The sequence below is a fragment of the Arachis ipaensis genome, chromosome B7, assembly GCF_059453495.1.
Source record: "Arachis ipaensis isolate K30076 ecotype BB chromosome B7, ASM5945349v1, whole genome shotgun sequence".
NCBI classification, from domain to species: domain Eukaryota; kingdom Viridiplantae; phylum Streptophyta; class Magnoliopsida; order Fabales; family Fabaceae; genus Arachis; species Arachis ipaensis.
The window spans coordinates 79,338,277-79,359,987 of record NC_142442.1 but is presented as its reverse complement, the minus strand read 5'-3'; the positions used below and the strand labels follow the sequence as shown (position 1 = coordinate 79,359,987).

The 21,711-nt window shown below is 38.4% G+C and overlaps 1 non-coding gene across 1 annotated transcript; it reads right to left on the bottom strand.

Moving 5' to 3' along the window:
* Positions 1-2,699: 2,699 nt before the first annotated feature.
* Positions 2,700-2,807, bottom strand: LOC148553110 (small nucleolar RNA R71). Its single transcript, XR_015892717.1, has one exon. It is a non-coding gene; the product is annotated as a small nucleolar RNA R71 (small nucleolar RNA).
* Positions 2,808-21,711: the final 18,904 nt, after the last annotated feature.

Here is a 21,711-nt window from a genome sequence, read left to right as displayed (position 1 = left end):
CTAGTAGGATCTGGGAAGGGATGGCTGCGACGAGCTTCAAACTCGCGAGTGCTGGGCGTAGTGACAGACGCAAAAGGATCAATGGATCCTATTCCAGTATGATCGAGAACCGACAGATGATTAGCCATGCAGTGACAGCGCATTGGACCATTTTCACTGAGAGGACAAGATGTAGCCATTGACAACGGTGATGCCTAACATACAGCTTGCCATAGAAAGGAGTATGAATGATTGGATGAAGACAATAGGAAAGCAGAGGTTCAGGAGGAACGAACGCATCTCTATACGCTTATCTGAAATTCTCACTAATGAATTACATAAGTATCACTATCTTTATTTTATATTTTATTTATCTTTTAATTATTAAATATCCATAATCAATTGACTGAGATTTACAAGGTGACCATAGCTTGCTTCAAGCCGACAATCTCCGTGGGATCGACCCTTACTCACGTAAGGTTTATTACTTGGACGATCCAGTGCACTTGCTGGTTAGTTGTGCGAAGTTGTGACAAAGAACTAAGATTATGAACATACGTATTGAGTTTTTATTACCAAGGAATGGAACCGTCACGATTTCCGTGCACCAAGTTTTTGGCGCCGTTGCCGGGGATTGTTCGAGTTTGGACAACTGACGGTTCATCTTGTTGCTCAGATTAGGTAATTTTATTTTAATTTTAACCTTTGTGTTTTTATTATTCTTATTTTCGAAAATATAAAAAAAATTTCTTCTTTTTCGTTTTTTTTTCAAATAATTTTCGAAAAAAAAACAAAAAAATTAATAAAATCATAAAATCAAAAATATTTTTGTGCTTCTTGTTTGAGTATAGAGTCAATTTTTAAGTTTGGTGTCAATTGCATGTTTATCTCTTTCTTGCATTTTTCGAAAACTCATGCATGGTGTTCTTCATGATCTTCAAGTTGTTCTTGGTAAGTCTTCTTGTTTGATCTTTAAAATTTCTTGTTTGCTGTTTCTTCTTGTCTTTCATATGCATTCTTGAATTATTAATGTCTAAAGAATAAAAATTTTTAAGTTTGGTGTCTTGCATATTTTTCTTTTCTTAAAAATTTTTAAAAATAAGTCTTGATGTTCATCTTGATCTTCAAAGTGTTCTTGGTGTTCATCTTGACATCAAAGTGTTCTTGCATATTTTTCTTGTTTTGATTCATAATTTTCATGTTTTGAGTCTTTTTGATGTTTTTCTCTTTCATCATTAAAAATTCAAAAATCAAAAAAGTATCTTGCCCTTTTTCTTCTCATTAAATTTTCGAAAATTTGAGTTGACTTTTTCAAAACTTTTTAAAATTTAGTTGTTTCTTATGAGTCAAATAAAATTTTCAATTTAAAAATTCTATCTTTTTCAAATCTTTTTCAAAAATCAATTCTTTTTCAATTTTTCCTTCATATTTTTGAAAACTTTATGATTGATTTTCAAAATCTTTTTCTTATTCTGTTCTAAATTTTCAAAATTAATGATTAATGTGATTGATTCAAAAAAAAATTTTAACTTGTAACTTGCCTAATAAGAAAGGTTCAATCTTTAAACTCTAGAATCATATCTTTTTAGTTTCTTGTTAGACAAGTAATCAACTTTGATTTCAAAATTCAAATCTTTTCAAATTTCTTTTTCAAATCTTTTTCAAATTAAGTTTCAATAATATCTTTTTCAAAATTAATTTCAAAATCTTTTCTAACTTCCTATCTTTTCAAAATTTGATTTTCTAATCTTTTTCAATTAACCACTTAACTTTTTGTTTGATTCTTATCTTTTTCAAAACTACCTAACTAATTCTATCTCTAATTTTCGAAAATCACCTTCATCTTTTTCAAAATTCCTTTTTAAATTAACTAATTGTTTTAAATTTAATTTAATTTGATTTAATTTTTCCTTTCTTAATTTTCGAATTTTTAATTTTAATTCTAATTTAAAAACAAAAATACTTTTATTTTATTTTATCTAATTTTCAAAAATTCTTCTCCCTCACCTCCTTCTATTTATTTATTTATTTACTAACACTCCTCTTCATCTAAGAATTCGAACCTACTCCTCACCCTTGTGTTTGGATTCTCCTTCTTCTTTTCATATCTTCTTCTACTCACATAAAGGAATCTCTATACTTTGACATAGAGGATTCCATATTTTCTTTTTTGTTTTCTTCTTTTTCATATGAGCAGGAACAAGGATAAGAACATTCTTGTTGAAGCTGATCCTGAACCTAAAAGGACTCTGAAGAGGAAGCTAAGGGAAGCTAAAGCACAACTCTCTGGAGAAAATCTGACAGAAATTTTCGAAAAAGAAGGAGACATGGCCGAAAATAATAACAATGCAAGGAAGATGCTTGGTGACTTTACTGCACCAAATTCTAATTTACATGGAAGAAGCATCTCAATCCTTGCCATTGGAGCAAACAATTTTGAGCTAAAGCCTCAATTAGTTTCTCTGATGCAACAGAACTGCAAGTTTTATGGACTTCCAGCAGAAGATCCTTTTCAGTTCTTAACTGAATTCTTGCAGATCTGTGATACTATTAAGACAAATGGGGTTGATCCTGAGGTCTATAGGCTTATGCTTTTCCCGTTTGATGTAAGAGACAGAGCTAGAATATGGTTGGAGTCTCAACCTAAGGATAGCCTAAACTCTTGGGATAAGCTGGTCACGGATTTTTTAGCCAAGTTCTTTCCTCCTCAAAAGCTTAGTAAGCTTAGAGTGGATGTTCAAACCTTCAGACAAAAGGAAGGTGAATCCCTCTATGAAGCTTGGGAGAGATACAAGGAACTGACCAAAAAGTGTCCTTCTGACATGCTTTCAGAATGGACCATCCTGGATATATTCTATGATGGTCTGTCTGAATTATCAAAGATGCCATTGGACTATTCTGCAGGTGAATCCATTCACCTAAAGAAAATGCCTGCAGAAGCTCAAGAACTCATTGACATGGTTGCAAATAACCAGTTCATGTACACTTCTGAAAGGAATCCTGTGAATAATGGGACGCCTCAGAGGAAAGGAGTTCTTGAAATCGATACTCTGAATGCCATATTGGCTTAGAATAAAATATTGACTCAGCAAGTCAATATTTTCTCTCAGAGTCTGAATGGATTGAAGGAATCATCCAACAGTACTAAAGAGGCATCTTCTGAAGAAGAAGCTTATGATCCTAAGAACCCTGCAATAGCAGAGGTGAATTACATGGGTGAACCCTATGGAAACACCTATAATCCCTCATGGAGAAATCATCCAAATTTCTCATGGAAGGATCAACAAAAGGCTCAAAAAGGCTTTAATAATGGTGGAAGAAACAGGTTTAGCAATAGCAAACCTTTTCCATCATCCACTCAGCAACAGACAGAGAATTCTGAGCAAAATCCATCTAGCTTAGCAAATATAGTCTCTGATCTATCTAAGGCCACTGTGAGTTTCATGAATGAAACAAGGTCCTCCATTAAAAATTTGGAGGCACAAGTGGGCCAGCTGAGTAAAAGAGTCACTGAAACTCCTCCTAGTACTCTCCCAAGCAATACAGAAGAAAATCCAAAGAGAGAGTGCAAGGCCATTGATTTAACCATCATGGCCGAACCTACAAGGGAGGAGGAGGACGTGAATCCTAGTGAGGAAGACCTCCTGGGACGTCCAGTGACCAATAAGGAGTTTCCCTTTGAGGAACCAAAGGAATCTGAGGCTCAATTAGAGACCATAGAGATTCCATTGAACCTCCTTCTGCCCTTCATGAGCTCTGATGAGTATTTTTCCTCTGAAGAGGATGAAGACATTACTGAAGAGCAAGTTGCTAAGTACCTTGGTGCAATCATGAAGCTAAATGCCAAATTATTTGGTAATGAGACTTGGGAAGATGAACCTCCCTTGCTCACCAATGAACTAAATTCATTGGATAGGCAGAAATTACCTCAAAAGAAACAGGATCCTGGCAAATTCTTAATACCCTGTACCATAGGCACCATGACTTTTGAGAAGGCTCTGTGTGACCTGGGGTTAGGAATAAACTTAATGCCACTCTCTGTAATGGAGAAACTTCGGATCTTTGAGGTGCAAGCTGCCAGAATCTCATTAAAGATGGCAGACAACTCAAGAAAACAGGCTTATGGACAAGTAGAGGACGTGTTAGTAAAGGTTGAAGGCCTTTACATCCCTGCTAATTTCATAATCCTAGACACTAGGAAGGAAGATGATGAATCCATCATCCTTGGAAGACCCTTCCTGGCCACAGCAAGAGCTGTGATTGATGTAGACAGAGGAGAGTTGGTCCTTCAACTGAATGAGGACAACCTTGTGTTTAAGACTCAAGGATCTCCTTCTGTAACCATGGAGAGGAAGCATGAAAAGCTTCTCTCACTACAGAGTTAACTAAAGCCCCCACAGTCAAACTCTAAGTTTGGTATTAGGAGGCCACAACCAAACTCTAAGTTTGGTGTTGAACCCCCACATTCAAACTCTAAGTTTGGTGTTGGGAGGTTCCAACCTTGCTCTGATTATCTGTGAGGCTCTATGAGAGCTCACTGTCAAGCTATTAACATTAAAGAAGCACTTGTTGGGAGGCAACCCAATGTTATTTAATCATATCTATTTTATTTTCTTTTTGTTATTCCATGTTTTATTAGGTTGATAATCATGTGAAGTCACAAAAACTACTGAAAAATAAAAAACAAAATGAAAAACAACATTGAAAACAGCACACCCTGGAGGAGAGCAGTATGGCGTTTAAACGCTAGAAACAAGCATTTGTTTGGCGTTTAACGCCAAAAACAGGCACCAAGCTGGCGTTTAACGCCAGAAACAAGCATCTACCTGGCGTTAAACGCCAGAAACAAGCTACATTTGGGTGTTTAATGCTAGAAACAGGTAGCAGTCTGGCGTTAAACGCCAGGATTGCACAACAAGGGCGTTTTACACGCCTAATTGGGGCAGGGATGTTAAGTCCTTGACCCCACTTGATCTGTGGACCCCATAGGATCCCCTCAGGATCTGTGGACCCCATAGGGCCCCACAGGATCTGTGGACCCCCAGGATCCCCACATTTTCTTCTCTCCTCTTCACACCTTTTCATAACTCTCTTCCCCAAATACCCTTCACCAATCACCTCAATCACTCTTTCCCATCACCCCATCACCACTCACATCCATCTTCTCTTCCCCATAAACCCCACCTACTTCCAAAATAAAAACTATTTTCCCTCCCAAACCCAACCCTAATGGCCGAACCCTAAACCCCCCACACTTCTATATAAACCCCTCATTCCTTCTTCATTTTCACACAACACAACCCTCTCTTCTTCCCCTTGGCCGAATACATCCCTCTCTCCCTCTCCTCCATTTCTCTTCTTCTTCTCATTCTTTCTTTCTTCTTTTGCTCGAGGACGAGCAAACATTTTAAGTTTGGTATGGTAAAAGTATAGCTTTTTGTTTTTCCATAACCATTTATGGCACCTAAGGCCAGAAAAACCTCTAGAAAAAGAAAAGGGAAGGCAATTGCTTCCACCTCTGAGTCATGGGAGATGGAGAGATTCATCTCAAAGGTCCATCAAGACCACTTCTATGAAGTTGTGGCCAAGAAGAAAGTGATCCCTAAGGTTCCTTTCAAGCTAAAAAAGAATGAGTATCCGATGATCCGACTTGAGATCCAAAGAAGAGGTTGGAAAGTTCTCACCAACCCCATTCAACAAGTCGGGATCCTAATGGTTCAAGAGTTCTATGCAAACGCATGGATCACTAGGAACCATGATCAAAGTGTGAATCTGAATCCAAAGCATTGGCTTACCATGGTTCGGGGGAAATACTTAGATTTCAGTCTGGAAAATGTAAGGCTGGCGTTCAACTTGCCAATGATGGAAGAGAACGCACGCCCCTACACAAAAAGGGTCAACTTTGATCAAAGGTTGGACCAAGTCCTCATAGACATATGTGAGGAAGGAGCTCAATGGAAAATTGACTCAAGAGGCAAGCCGGTTCAATTAAGAAGACATGACCTCAAACCAGTGGCTAGGGGATGGCTAGGGTTCATTCAACGCTCAATCATTCCTACTAGTAACCGGTCTGAAGTTACTATAGACCGGGCCATCATGATCCATAGTATCATGATTGGAGAGGAGGTGGAAGTTCACGAGATTATACCTCAAAAACTTTACAAGGTGGCTGACAAGTCCTCCACTTGGGCAAGGTTAGCCTTTCCTCACCTCATATGCCACCTCTGCAATTCAGCTGGAATTGACATAGATGGAGACATCTTCATTGAAGAGGACAAGCCCATCACTAAGAAAAGGATGGAGCAAATAAGAGATCATGGACCTCAACATGAGCATGAGGAAATTCCTCACCATGAAATCCCTGAGATGCCTCAAGGGATGCACTTTCCTCCATAAAACTATTGGGAGCAAATCAACACTTCCCTAGGAGAATTAAGTTCCAACATGGGACAACTAAGGGTGGAGCACCAAGAGCACTCCATCATCCTCCATGAAATTAGAGAAGATCAAAGAGCTATGAGGGAGGAGCAACAAAGACAAGGAAGAGACATAGAGGAGCTCAAGAGCACCATTGGTTCTTTAAGAAGAGGAAGACGCCACCCTCACTAAGGTGGACTCATTCCTTAATCTCCTTGTTCTTATTTTTCTATTTTTCGTTTATTATGCTTCATGTTTATCTATGTTTGTGTCTTTACTATATGATCATTAGTGTCTGAGTGTCTATGCCTTAAAGTTATGAATATGAATCTATCACCTTTCTTAAATGAAAAATGTTTTAATTACAAAAGAACAAGAAGTACATGGTTTCGAATTCATCCTTGAAACTAGTTTAATTATTTTGATGTGGTGACAATACTTTTTGTTTTCTGAATGAATGCTTGAATAGTGCATATGTCTTTTGAAGTTGATGTTTATGAATGTTAAATATGTTGGCTCTTGAAAGAATGATGAAAAGGAGAAATGTTATTTGATGATCTGAAAAATCATAAAAATGATTCTTGAAGCAAGAAAAAGCAGTGAATACAAAAGCTTGCAGAAAAAAAAAGAAAAGAAAAAAATGGCGAAAAAAAAGGGAAAAAGAAAAAGCAAGCAGAAAAAGCAAATAGCCCTTAAAACCAAAAGGCAAGGGTAAATAAAAAGGATCCAAGGCTTTGAGCATCAGTGGATAGGAGGGCCTAAAGGAATAAAATCCGCGCCTAAGCGGCTAAACCAAGCTGTCCCTAACCATGTGCTTGTGGCGTGAAGGTGTCAAGTGAAAACTTGAGACTGAGCAGTTAAAGTCAAGGTCCAAAGCAAAAACAGAGTGTGCTTAAGAACCCTGGACACTTCTAATTGGGGACTTTAACAAAGCTGAGTCACAATCTGAAAAGGTTCACCCAGTTATGTGTTTATGGCATTTATGTATCCGGTGGTAATACTGGAAAACAAAGTGCTTAGGGCCACGGCCAAGACTCATAAAGTAGATGTGTTCAAGAATCAACATACTGAACTAGGAGAATCAATGACACTATCTGAATTCTAAGTTCCTATAGATGCCAATCATTCTGAACTTCAATGGATAGAGTGAGATGCCAAAACTATTCAAGAGGCAAAATGCTACAAGTCCCGCTCATCTGATTGGAGCTAAGTTTCATTGATATTTTAGAATCTATAGTATATTCTCTTCTTTTTATCCTATTTTATTTTCAGTTGCTTGGGGACAAGCAACAATTTAAGTTTGGTGTTGTGATGAGCGGATAATTTATACGCTTTTTGGCATTGTTTTTACATAGTTTTTAGTATAATTTAGTTAGTTTTTAGTATATTTTTATTAGTTTTTAAATAAAAATCACATTTCTGGACTTTACGATGAGTTTGTGTGTTTTTCTGTGATTTTAGGTATTTTTTGGCTGAAATTGAGGGACTTGAGCAAAAATCATATTCAGAGGTTGAAGAAGGACTGCAGATGCTGTTGGATTCTGACCTTTCTGCACTCAAAGTGAAGTTTCTCGAGCTACAGAACTCCAAATGGCACACTCTCAATTGCTTTAGAAAGTAGACATCCAGGGCTTTTCAGCAATATATAATAGTCCATACTTTGCCCGAGTTTAGATGATGCAAACTGGCGTTCAACGCCAGTTCCATGCTGCATTCTGGAGTTAAACGCCAGAAACAGGTTGCAAAGTGGTGTTAAACGCCAGAAACAGGTTACAAACTGGCATTCAACTCCAAGAAAAGCCTCTACACGTGTAAAGCTCAATGCTCAGCCCAAGCACACACCAAGTGGGCCCCAGAAGTGGATTTCTGCATCATTTACTCATTTCTGTAAACCCTAGTAACTAGTTTAGCATAAATAGGACTTTTTACTATTGTATTTACATCTTTGTATTATCTTTTGATCTTTAGATCACATTTGGGGGCTGGCCTCTCGGCCATGCCTGAACCTTCATCACTTATGTATTTTCAACGGTAGAGTTTCTACACACCATAGATTAAGGTGTGGAGCTCTGCTGTTCCTCATGAATTAATACAAAGTACTATTATTTTTCTATTCAATTCAAGCTTATTCCGATTCTAAGATATTCATTCACACCTCAATATGAATGTGATGATCCTAACAGTCATCATCATTCCCAACTATGAACGCGTGCCTGACAACCACTTCCGTTCTACCTTAGATTGAATGAGTATCTCTGGGATTCCTTAATCAGAATCTTCGTGGTATAAGTTAGAATCCATGGACGGCCATTCTTGAGATCCGAAAAGTCTAAACCTTGTCTGTGGTATTCCAAGTAGGATCTGGGAAGGGATGGCTGTGATGAGCTTCAAACTCACGAGTGCTGGGCGTAGTGACAGACGCAAAAGGATCAATGGATCCTATTCCAGTATAATCGAGAACCGACAGATGATTAGCCATGCAGTGACAGCGCATTGGACCATTTTCACTGAGAGGATAGGATGTAGCCATTGACAACGGTGATGCCTAACATACAGCTTGCCATAGAAAGGAGTATGAACGATTGGATGAAGACAATAGGAAAGCAGAGGTTCAGGAGGAACGAACGCATCTCTATACGCTTATCTGAAATTCTCACCAATGAATTATATAAGTATCACTATCTTTATTTTATATTTTATTTATCTTTTAATTATTAAATATCCATAATCAATTGAATCCGCCTGACTGAGATTTACAAGGTGACCATAGCTTGCTTCAAGCCGACAATCTCCGTAGGATCGACCCTTACTCACGTAAGGTTTATTACTTGGACGACCCAGTGCACTTGCTAGTTAGTTGTGCGAAGTTGTGACAAAGAACTAAGATTATGAACGTGTGTATTAAGTTTTTAGCGCCGTTACCAAGGAATGGAACCGTCACGATTTCTGCACACCAATACCACAGACAAGGTTTAGACTTTCCGGATCTCAGGAATGGCCGCCAATAATCCTAGCCTATACCACGAAGACTCTGATCATGAACCAAGAGGCTAAGAGATACACACTCAATCTAAGGTAGAATGGAAGTGGTTGTCAGGCACGTGTTCATAGGTTGAGAATGATGATGAGTGTCACGGATCATCACATTCTTCCCGGTTAAGTACAAGCGAGTATCTTAGAACAGAAACAAGCGTGATTGAATAGAAAACAGAAGTAATTGCATTAATTCATCGAGACACAGCAGAGCTCCTCACCCCCAACCATGGGGTTTAGAGACTCATGCCGTCAGAAATACAATATGAAACATGTAAAATGTCATAAGGTACATAGTAAGTCTCTAAAAGTTGTTTTTATACTAAACTAGTAGCTAAGGTTACAGAAAATATGTAATTAAGTGTAGATAGTGTAGAAATCCACTTCCGGGGCCCACTTGGTGTGTGCTTGGGCTAAGCATTGAGCTTTACACGTGTAGAGGCTTCTCTTGGAGTTAAACGCCGGGTTGTAGCATGTTTCTGGCGTTTAACTCTGGTTTGTAACCTGTTTCTGGCGTTTAACGCCAGAATAGGGTAAAGACTTGGCGTTAAACGCCAATTTCCGTCGTCAAAACTTGGGCAAATTATTGACTATTATATATTGCTGGAAAGCCCTGGATGGCTACTTTCCAACTCAATTGAGAGCGTACGATTTGGTCTTCTGTAGCTCCAGAAAATCCATTTCGAGTGCAGGGAGGTCAGAATCCAATAGCATCTACAGTCCTTTTTCAGCCTCTGAATCAGATTTTTGCTCAGGTCCCTCAATTTCAGCCAGAAAATACCTGAAATCATAGAAAAACACACAAACTCATAGTAAAGTCCAGAAATGTGAATTTTGAATAAAAACTAATAAAAATATACTAAAAAGTAATTAAAACATGCTGAAAACTACTTAAAAACAATGCCAAAAAGCGTATAAATTATCTGCTCATCACAACACCAAACTTAAATTGTTGCTTGTCCCCAAGCAATTGAAAATCAAATAGGATAAAAAAAAGAGAATATACTATTAATTCTAAAATATCAATGAAACTTAGTTCCAATTAAATGAGCAGGACTAGTAGCTTTTTGCCTCTGAACAGTTTTGGCATCTCACTTTATCCTTTGAAGCTCAGAATGACTGGTATCTATAGGAACTCAGAATTTGGATAGTGTTATTGATTCTCCTAATTCAGTATGTTGATTCTTGAACACAGCTACTTTATGAGTCTTGGTCGTGGCCCTAAGCACTTTGTTTTCCAGTATTACCACCGGATACATAAATGCCACAGACACATAACTGGGTGAATCTTTTCAGATTGTGACTCAGCTTTGCTAAAGTCCTCAATTAGAGGTGTCCAGAGTTCTTAAGCACACTCTTTTTGCTTTGGATCACGACTTTAACCGCTCAGTCTCAAGCTTTTCACTTGACACCTTCACGCCACAAGCACATGGTTAGAGATAGCTTGATTTAGCCGCTTAGGCCAGGATTTTATTCCTTTGGGCCCTCCTATCCATTAATGCTCAAAGCCTTGGATCCTTTTTATTTTACCCTTACCTTTTGGTTTAAAGGGTTACTGGCTTTTTGCTCTTGCCTTTTGGTTTAAAGAGCTCTTGGCTTTTTCTGCTTGCTTTTTCTTTTTCTTTCTCTTTTTTTTTGCCATTTTTTTCGCAAGCTTTTGCTTTTCACTGCTTTTTCTTGCTTCAAGAATCAATTTTATGATTTTTCAGATTATCAAATAACATTTCTCCTTTTTCATCATTCTTTCAAGAGCCAACAATTTTAACATTCATAAACAACAAATTCAAAAATATGCACTGTTCAAGCATTCATTCAGAGAAACAAAAAGTATTGTCACCACATCAAAATAATTAAACTAATTTCAAGGATGAATTCAAAATCATGTACTTCTTGTTCTTTTGTGATTAAAAACATTTTTCATTTTAGAAAGGTGATGGATTCATAGGACATTCATAGCTTTATGGCATAGACACTAGACACTAATGATCATGTAAGAAAGATACAAACATAAATAAACATAAAGCATAGAGAACAAAAACAGAAAAAATAAATAGACAAGGAGATTAAGGAACGGGTCCACCTTAGTAAGGGTGGCGTCTTCTTCCTCTTGAAGAACCAATGGTGCTCTTGAGCTCCTTTATGTCTCTTCCTTGCCTTTGTTGCTCCTCCCTCATAGCTCTTTGATCTTCTCTAATCTCATGGAAGGTGCCATATGGTTATGAAAAATTAAAAAGCGGGGCTTTTTCCACACCAAACTTAAAATGTTTGCTCGTCCTCGAGCAAAAGAAGAAAGAAAAGAAGAGATGGAGATGTGTGGTGGGTTCGGCCAAGGGAGGGTGATAGTGTGTATGAGGGGTTTATGATGGATGGATGTGAGTGGTGAAGATAGTATGGAAAAGAGGGTGGGGTAGGTGGGGATCCTGTGGGGTCCACAGATCTTAAGGGGTCAAGGACTTAGCATCCCTGCTCCATTTAGGCGTGTAAATGCCCTTAGAGTGCAATCCTGGCGTTTAACGCTGGACTGCTGCTTGTTTCTGGCGTTAAATGCCTGCTTTTCTCCTTTTATTGGCGTTTAACGCCAAGTTGGTGCTTGTTCCTGGCGTTAAACGCCAGACTGTAGCTTGTTTCTAGCATTTAATGCCAGCTTGATGCTTCTTTCTGGCGTTAAACGCCAGTCTGATGCTTCTTACTGGCGTTTAAATGCCAGTAAGCTCTTCCTCCAGGGTGAGCTGTTTTTAATGCTATTTTTTTATTTTGCTTTCATTTTTGTGACTCCACATGATCATTATCCTAAAGAAAACATAAAATAAAAATGGAAAATAGAAAATTAACATAGATAAGTAAAAATTGGGTTGCCTCCCAATAAGCGCTTCTTTATTGTCTTTAGCTGGACCTTACTGAGCTTTTAATCTACTCTCAGCTTTGAGCATTCTTGCTCAACATTGCCTTCAAGATAATGCTTGACTCTCCGTCCATTAACAATGAACTTCTTATTAGAATCAATGTCTTGAAGCTCCACATAGCCATATGGTGACACACTTGTAATCACATATGGTCCCCTCCACCGGGATTTTAGTTTCCCGGGGAATAATCTGAACCTAGAGTTAAACAGAAAACCTTCTATCCTGGTTCAAAGACTCTAGATAACAGCTTTCTGTTATGCCACCTTTTTGCTTTCTCTTTGTAAAGCTTGGCATTTTCGAAAGCAGTAAGTCTGAATTCCTCTAGCTCATTCAGCTGGAGCAATCTTTTTTCTCCAGCTAATTTGGCATCAAAGTTTAGGAACCTGGTTGCCCAGTAGGCCTTATGCTCCAGTTCCACGGGTAGATGACAGGCCTTACCATACACAAGCTGGTATGGAGAGGTCTCTATAGGAGTCTTGAATGCTGTTCTGTATGCCCACAGAGCGTCATCCAAGCTTCTTGTCCAATCTTTTCTACGGATACTTACAGTCTGTTCCAGGATTCTTTTTAGTTTTCTATTAGAGACTTCAGCTTACCCATTTGTCTGTGGATGATATGGAGTTGCCACCTTGTGGCTAATTCCATATCGGACCATAGCAGAGTAAAGCTGTTTGTTGCAGAAGTGAGTGCCCCCATCACTGATTAGTGCTCTAAGGACACCAAACCTGCTGAAGATATGTTTCTGGAGGAACTTCAGCACTGTCTTAGTATCATTGGTGGGTGCTGCAATGGCCTCTGCCCATTTGGATACATAGTCGACTGCCACCAGAATATAAGTGTTTGAGTATGATGGTGGGAAAGGCCCCATGAAGTCAATACCCCATACATCAAACAACTCAATCTCTAAGATCCCTTGCTGAGGCATGGTGTAACTATGAGGCAGATTACCAGCTCTCTGGCAGCTGTCACAGTTACGCACAAACTCTCAGGAGTCTTTATAGAGAGTGGGCCAGTAGAAGCCACATTGGAAGACTTTTGTGGCTGTTCGCTCACCTCCGAAATGTCCTCCATATTGTGATCCATGAAAATGCCACAGGATATTCTGTGCTTCTTCTCTAGGCACACACCTATGGATTATTCCGTCTGCACATCTCTTAAAGAGATATGGTTCATCCTACAGGTAGTACTTTGCATCAGTAATTAATTTTTTCTTTTGTTGCCTGCTGTACTCCTTGGGTATGAATCTTGTAGCTTTATAGTTTGCAATGTCTGCAAACCATGGTGTTTCCTGAATGGCAAACAATTGCTCATCCGGAAAGGTTTCAAAGATCTCAATAGAGGGAAAGGACGCCCCTTCTACTGGCTCTATCCGGGACAGATGATCAGCCACTTGATTCTCTGTCCCTTTTCTGTCTCTTATTTCTATATCAAACTCTTGCAGAAGTAACACCCATCTTATGAGCCTGAGTTTTGAATCCTGCTTTGTGAGTAGATATTTAAGAGAAACATGGTCAGTGTACACAATAACTTTTGATCCTACTAAGTATGATCTAAACTTGTCAATGGCATAAACCACTGCAAGCAATTCTTTTTCTGTGGTTGTGTAATTTTTCTGGGCATCATTTAAAACACGGCTAGCATAATAAATAACATGCAGAAGTTTGTTATGCCTCTGTCCCAATACTGCACCAATGGCATGGTCACTGGCATCACACATTAGTTCGAATGGTAATGTCCAGTCTGGTGCAGAAATAACTGGTGCTGTGACCAGCTTAGCTTTCAGAGTTTCAAACGCCTACAGGCACTCTGTGTCAAACACAAATGGCGTGTCAGCAGCTAGCAGGTTGCTCAGAGGTTTTATAATTTTTGAAAAATCCTTTATAAACCTCCTATAGAATCCTGCATGCCCCAGAAAGCTTCTGATTGCCTTAACATTGGCAGGTGGTGGTAATTTTTCAATTACTTCCACTTTAGCTTGATCTACCTCTATTCCCTTGTTTGAAATTTTATGCCCAAGGACAATTCCTTCAGTCACCATAAAGTGACATTTTTCCCAGTTTAAAACTAGGTTAGTCTCTTGGCATCTTTTCAGAACAAGTGCTAAATGGTTAAGGCAGGAGCTGAATGAATCTCCAAATACTGAGAAGTCATCTATGAACACTTCTAGAAATTTCTCTACCATATCAGAGAAGATAGAGAGCATGCACCTCTAAAAGGTTGCAGGTGCATTGCACAGACCAATGGGCATCCTTCTGTAGGCAAACACTCCAGAAGGACATCTGAATGCTATTTTCTCTTGGTCCTGAGGATCTACTGCAATTTGGTTATAACCTGAATAGCCATCCAAAAAGCAGTAGTATTCATGACCTGCTAGTTTTTCTAGCATCTGGTGTATGAATGGTAAAGGAAAGTGATCCTTCCTGGTGGCTGTATTGAGTCTTCTGTAATCAATACACATACGCCACCCTGTAACTGTTCTTGTAGGAACCAGTTCATTTTTTTCATTATGAACCACTGTCATGCCACCCTTCTTGGGGACAACTTGGACAGGGCTCACCCAGGGGCTATCAGAAATGGGATAAATAATCCCAGCCTCCAGTAACTTGGTGACCTCTTTCTGCACCACCTCCTTCATGGATGGATTTAGCCGCCTCTGTGGTTGAACCACTGGCTTAGCATCGCCCTCTAATAGGATCTTGTGCATGCATCTTGCTGGGCTGATGCCCTTAAGATCACTTACGGACCACCCAAGAGCTGCCTTGTGCGTCCTTAGCACTTGAAGTAGTGCTTTCTCTTCTTATGGATTTAAAGCAGAGCTTATGATCACCGGAAAAGTGTCACCTTCTCCCAGAAATACATATTTCAGGGATGATGGTAGTGGTTTGAGCTCGGGTTTAGGAGGTTTCTCCTCTTCCTGAGGAATTTTCAGAGGCTCTTTTATTTCCTCTAATTCCTCCAGATCAGGCTGGACATCTTTAAAGATATCTTCTAGCTCTGATTTGAGACTCTTAGCCATGTTGATCTCCTCTACCAGGGAGTCAATAATATCAACACGCATGCAGTCATTTGATGTGTCTGGATGCCTCATTGCCTCAACCGCATTTAGCTTGAACTCGTCCTCATTGACTCTTAAGGTCACCTCCCCTTTTTGGACATCAATGAGGGTTCGTCCAGTTGCTAGGAAGGGTCTTCCTAGAATGAGAGTTGCACTTTTGTGCTCCTCTATTTTCAGCACTACAAAGTCAATGGGAACGGCAAATGGCCCAACCTTGACAATCATGTCCTCAATTATGCCTAATGAATATTTAATGGTGCCATCAGCAAGTTGAAGACATATCCGGGTTGGTTTGACCTCTTCAGCCAAGCCGAGCTTTCTGATAGTAGATGCAGGGATTAGATTGATACTTGCCCTAAGGTCGCATAGGGCTGTCTTGGTACAAGTACCCTCTAATGTGCATGGTATCATAAAGCTTCCGTGATCCTTATGCTTCTCTAGTAGCTTGTTAGGATGACTGCATTGCACTCTTCAGTGAGAAAAACTTTTTCTGTTTCTCTCCAATCCTTCTTATGACTTAAGATCTCTTTCATGAACTTAGCATAAGAGGGTATTTGCTCAAGTGCCTCTGCAAACGAAATCTTTATTTCAAGAGTCCTGAGATAGTCTGCAAAGCGAGCAAATTGTTTATCCTGTTTCGCTTGGTGCAGTTTCTGAGGATAAGGTATTTTGACTTTATATTCTTCAACTTTAGTTGCTGCAGGTTTATTTCCTACAGAGGCAGGTTGAGAAGCCTTCTTGAGGGAGTTAGTATCAGCACTTACAGGTGTCTGATCCCTCACTGGCATTTGGACGCCAGAACTGGACATAGATTGGGCATTTAACGCCAAGTTCCTACCCTTTTCTGGCGTTTGGACGCCAAAACTGGACGTGGATTTGGAGTTTAACGCCAATTTTTCACCTGTTTCTGGCGTTTGATCGCCAGACCTATTCCTCTCTGGGCTCTTACTGTCCTCAGAGGGATTTTGGGTAGCAGGTTGCTCATCCTCTGTCAGCTGTTCTTTTCTTGGCTTTCTGCTGCTTTGAGTTGGAGTATTTAACATTTTTCCACTTCTTAATTGAACTGCTTGGCACTCCTCTGTTATCTGTTTTGATAACTCCTGTTTTGTCTGACTCAATTGTGATTCCATATCCTTGTTAGCAATTCTGGTCTCTTGTAACATCTCTTTAAATTCTGCTAACTGCCTTGTTATAGAGAATAGATGCTGATTGAGTTCAGCAACTTGTTCCTGAGGACTAAAGTCAGTTGAGACTTCCTCAGCTTCTTCTTTCACGGAGGACTCATTACTTATGTACAGATGCTGATTTCTAGCAACTATATCAATAAGCTCTTGAGCCTCTTCAACAGTCTTTCTCATGTGTATAGATCCACCAGCTGAGTGGTCTAGAGATACCTGAGCTTTTTTTGTAAGCCCGTAGTAGAAGATGTCTAACTGCACCCACTCTGAAAATATTTCAGAGGGGCATTTCCTTAGCATCCCTCTGTACCTCTCCCAAGCGTTATAAAGGGGTTCATCATCCTCTTGTTTAAAGCCTTGGATGTCTAGCCTTAGCTGTGTCATCCTTTTTGGAAGGAAATATTGGTTCAGAAATTTGTCTGATAACTATTTCCATGTTCTTATGCTTGCTGTAGGTTGGTTATTTAACCACCTCTTAGCTTGATCTTTTACAGCAAATGGAAACAGTAATAATCTGTAGACATCCTGATCTACTTCCTTGTCATGTACTGTGTCAGCAATTTGCAAGAACTGTGCCAGAAACTCAGTAGGTTCTTCCTGTGGAAGATCAGAATACTGGCAGTTTTGCTGCACCATGACAATGAGCTGAGGATTTAGCTCAAAAATGCTTGCTTTGATGAGAGGTATATAGATACTACTCCCATATGTAGTAGTAGTGGGATTAGCATATGACCCCAGAGTCATTCTGGACTGTTCATTTCCACTTGGATCCATGATGGAGAAAGGGAGATGATGTGGATTGTAAAATATAAAAAAAAATTATTTTTTTAAATTTTTTTTGAATACCAAAAATTAAAAGGAAAATAAAATAAGATAAAATAATTAAAAAATTAACTATAATTTCGAAAATTAGAAAAATAGGTAAAAAGGAAATTGAAAATTAAAAAAAAGTAATTAATTAAAAATATTTGAAAAATGTATGATTTTAAAATTTGAGATTGGAAAAGATAAGATAAGATTTTGAAAAAGATATGACTTTAAAAATTTTGACCAAATCAACCTAATGAATTCAAAAATTATAAGCAATTAAAGGAAAGGATATATATATTTTTTTTTTTTGAATTTTATGAGGAAAGAGAAGAACACACAAAAGACACAAGACTTAAAATTTTTAGATCTAATGTTCCTTGTTTTTCGAAAATAGAACATGCATGCAATTACTTATTACTATACAATTTATCCTATCCTAACAAAAGAAAAATTAACTAAATATCCTATTTTATTGGTGTTTAAGGAAGAGAAATTACCTCTGGAAGTCAGGTGTTGACCGACCTCCCCACACTTAAAGATTTGTACCGTCCTCGGTGCCATCTGTCAGGAACAAAGGGGGGCTGGTAGCAACATCTCCACAATCGGGACCGTCATGGCTCCCTGTGCTGGTAAATGAAGTGGAGTCTGGGGTGTCTGGGTCTTCGTTATGTGGGTGGTTACCAACAAGTAGATCTTTGAGGTATGTAAATCTGCGCTTGTTATGGCGCTCTCTTTGCTTTCTTTTTCGGCTAAGCCGGTCTAGCCTCTCAAGTATCTGATGGAGCAGTTGGTTTGTTGAAGGTGCTTGTGATGTGGAAGAAGAAGGGATATCTTCTGCTAGTTCTGTGCTCCGGTTGATAGTGGCTGTTGGAGGTCTGATATACTTCCCGTTAGGGACGTACTGATCATCCCGTAGAATCATGTCTTTGGTGTCCCTAGTTCTGTAGGAGACTCCGACTGCTGAGACTAGATCTGAAACCAAGGCGGGGAAAAGTAAGTTGCCCGTAATTTGTACGTGTCCCATAGCATGCCGAATGTGTCTTGGTAAATTGTGGTGCTGGTCTGTAAGGATACACCAGAGTAAAACAGCCATGTCTGCAGTGAAGGAGGACTTGTGAGTGCTCAGAAAGATGTAATGGGACATAATTTGTGCCCATACTTGAGCTTCCAAGGTGAGTGCTGAAGCCAATATGCGCTTAGGTCATGACTGATGGTATCCGTAGATCCATATGCTGCCAGGTTGTGCTATAACTCTGAGGACAGCGTCCCAGTCAAATTGGTATGTCTGGCGCTTGAATGAGGCTTCTTGAAATGCGTCCAATCCTTCTGGAGCAGGAGGAAGATCTAAAGCTCGTTGAATGGCTTCTTCTGTTATAAGGACTTGCTTCTAACGGACATAGACAGACTGCATTGTTGGCATGTGAAAATTAGAGTAGAATTCAACTACCCATGATAGATTGACCTGCCGTGGCTGTCTTTGTAGGAATCTCCATTGTCTACGCTCAATGCGGGGCTCAACAAATTTAGCAATGTTGGTCAGGAGGATAAGAAGGTACTCATTGTTATAATTCCTCTCTGCCAGGATAGGGAACATCTGCTCACAGTAGCGGTTAGTGAACCGCGCAGTATCCTTTGCTGGAAAAGCTTTTTCTTTTTCATCGACCTTGATGATCCTCTTGATTTATTTTGTTGAGGGCTTTACCGCTGTTGAAGATGGCTCTGTTGTTAGTGTCCTTTTTGTTCCTTTCCTTGCTGGTGGTTTGGGAGTAGCTTTCTCTTTACCTTTCTTGAGTGTGAAGAGGTCAGGCTGGACAGCTTAGCAATTTCTTCAACTTCTTGTATTCCTTCCACTTTTGCATGCTTCCTTTCCATCCTCTAAGCCATTCCTGTCCTGTAATCCCTAAAATCACTTAACACACATATCAAGGCATTGAATGGTAATAAGAGAGGATTAAACATAGGAAATTTAAGGCCAAAGAAGTATGTTTTCAATCATAGCACAAAATCAGGAAGGAAAAATGTAAACTCATGCAAATCATATGAATAAGTGTGTAAAGAATTGATAAAAACCACTCAATTGAGCACAAGATAAACCATAAAATAGTGGTTTATCAACCTCCCCACACTTAAACATTAGCATGTCCTCATGCTAAACTCAAGAGAAGCTATAAAGGTGAAGAGTAATGGTAGATAAGTATGAAATGCAACCTATCTATATGAATGCAACTACATGAAAAATGTTTCTACCTACTTGGTTAAAAGTAAACAAATCCTTCAAGAACAAACATGAACTGTATTTCACTAATTCAAATCATAAAATAAAGTACAAGTAAACTTGCAGAAGAAAATAGCTCATGAAAGTCGAGAACAAAGAATCGAGCATCGAATCCTCACTGGAAGTGTATACACTCTAATCACTCAAGTGTTTAAGGTTCGATTCTCTCAATTCTCTACTAATCTTGCTTTCTAAGGCTTACTTTTCTTCTACCAATCAACAAAGAATTAATACACAGATACACATATCAAGAGGTCTTTTAAGGGTTGTAATGGGTTTAGGGTCAAGGTAGGATTGTATTTGGCCAAGTGGACTAAAATCTGAATTCTTAATTAACTTAAACTTTCCACCTAACTTAAGACAATCCATGTAATCACAATACAAAACCTAACTATCCATTAACCATGTTTACCACATATTCATGCATCCCAACTTTAGTACAACTCATATGCATTACTTTCACCATTTACTTTGGGGCATTTTGTCCCCTTTTTGTTTTTTTGCTCTTTTTTTTCTTTTCTTATTTATTTATTTATTTATATATAATATATTTTTTTCATAATTTTTTTCTTTCTTTTGCTTTTCTCAAGGCATATGATTAAGGTATTGAATGCATGAACATATTCTCAACTTTCTTTCACATTTTCAGAAAATTCTAACATACTCAATTCTTAAACCAAATGTTTCCAAACCTAATTTCTCCACACTTAAATCATAAGCACTCTCACTAGTCTAAGATAACCAAGGATTCAAATTAAGGACATTATTGTTTTCCACTTAGAGTTAATGATGTGCTAAAGTAAAGAACAAATGGGATAAAATAGGCTCAAATTGGTTTGCAAGGGATAATAAAAGGGTAAGGCCATATTGGTATGTAAGCTCAGTGAAACAAAGGCCTCAATCATAAAGTGCATGCATACATCAAACAATGGAAATATAGAATTAAGCAAGACAAAGATCACAATTTTAGAGAGAAAAATACACACCAAAAATAAAATATTGGTTAATAAAATGCAACCAATCAAATAAGCTCAAAAATCTCACAGGTTTTGTGTGTTCGAGCTCTAAACCATGTTCCAGTATAATATTTCTTCAAACAAGTTTAACAAAAATTTTAATTCAAATTAGTGACATATTATAAAATAATTTCTTGGAAAAGAAAATATTACTTTAACCAAGTGGTGGTAAAATATGCAATCAAACATGCAAATGCAATTACTAACAAGGAAAATAAACCATTGGTGTTGAGATAGAAGAGTAACTAACCCATAGAGATCGGTATCGACCTCCCCACACTTAAAGATTGCACTGTCCTCGGTGCATGCTGAGATGTACAAGTAGACGGGTTGCTCCAACTGACGCTTGTAGATGGAGGCGCCTTAGTTGGAGGTCTCCTGGTTCCTCTCCTTGCTGGTGTTTTGGGAGCAGCTTTCTCTTTATCCTTCTTGGTGGCCATCCTAAAAAGGGAAAAAGTAAGTAACTTTAAAACTTAAGGGTTAGAGCAAGGAAAGGGATGGTATAAGTGATAATCAATGCACGGTAAAGAGGGATGTCGTTGACACATGGTCATGACTACATGTGAAAAGTTCATCAATGGAAATATAGCAAGTGCATATGATGGCTATTTAATGCAAGATGTTTATTGACATGCAGGCAAAGGCATGAGTAGCATAGATCAAGCATTAAATGTCCAAGTTAGATTATCAACTCTTTTAAACTAACAATCTGTTTGTATTGACAATTTTATTTAATCAATAAAATATAAAAGGAGTTTTGTGAAAAGCAGGCATTAGAGTAGTAGAATAGAGTAATATAAAAATAATGTGCAATGCCATATGGGCTTTTTCACAAACACATAGCATGCATGGTAAAGATGTTATGGAAAGTATTAAATTAAACATGCAAGTAACCCTTCAAGAAGTAATATTAATTGTCAAACAATTCCACAATAATCCACAAGCAAAATATAGAAGAAAATAATCACCCAATTAAATTTCTAACACCAATCAAAAGAATGTAAAAAAAGAAAAATAAAGAAAACATGAATAATAAAATTAAAAA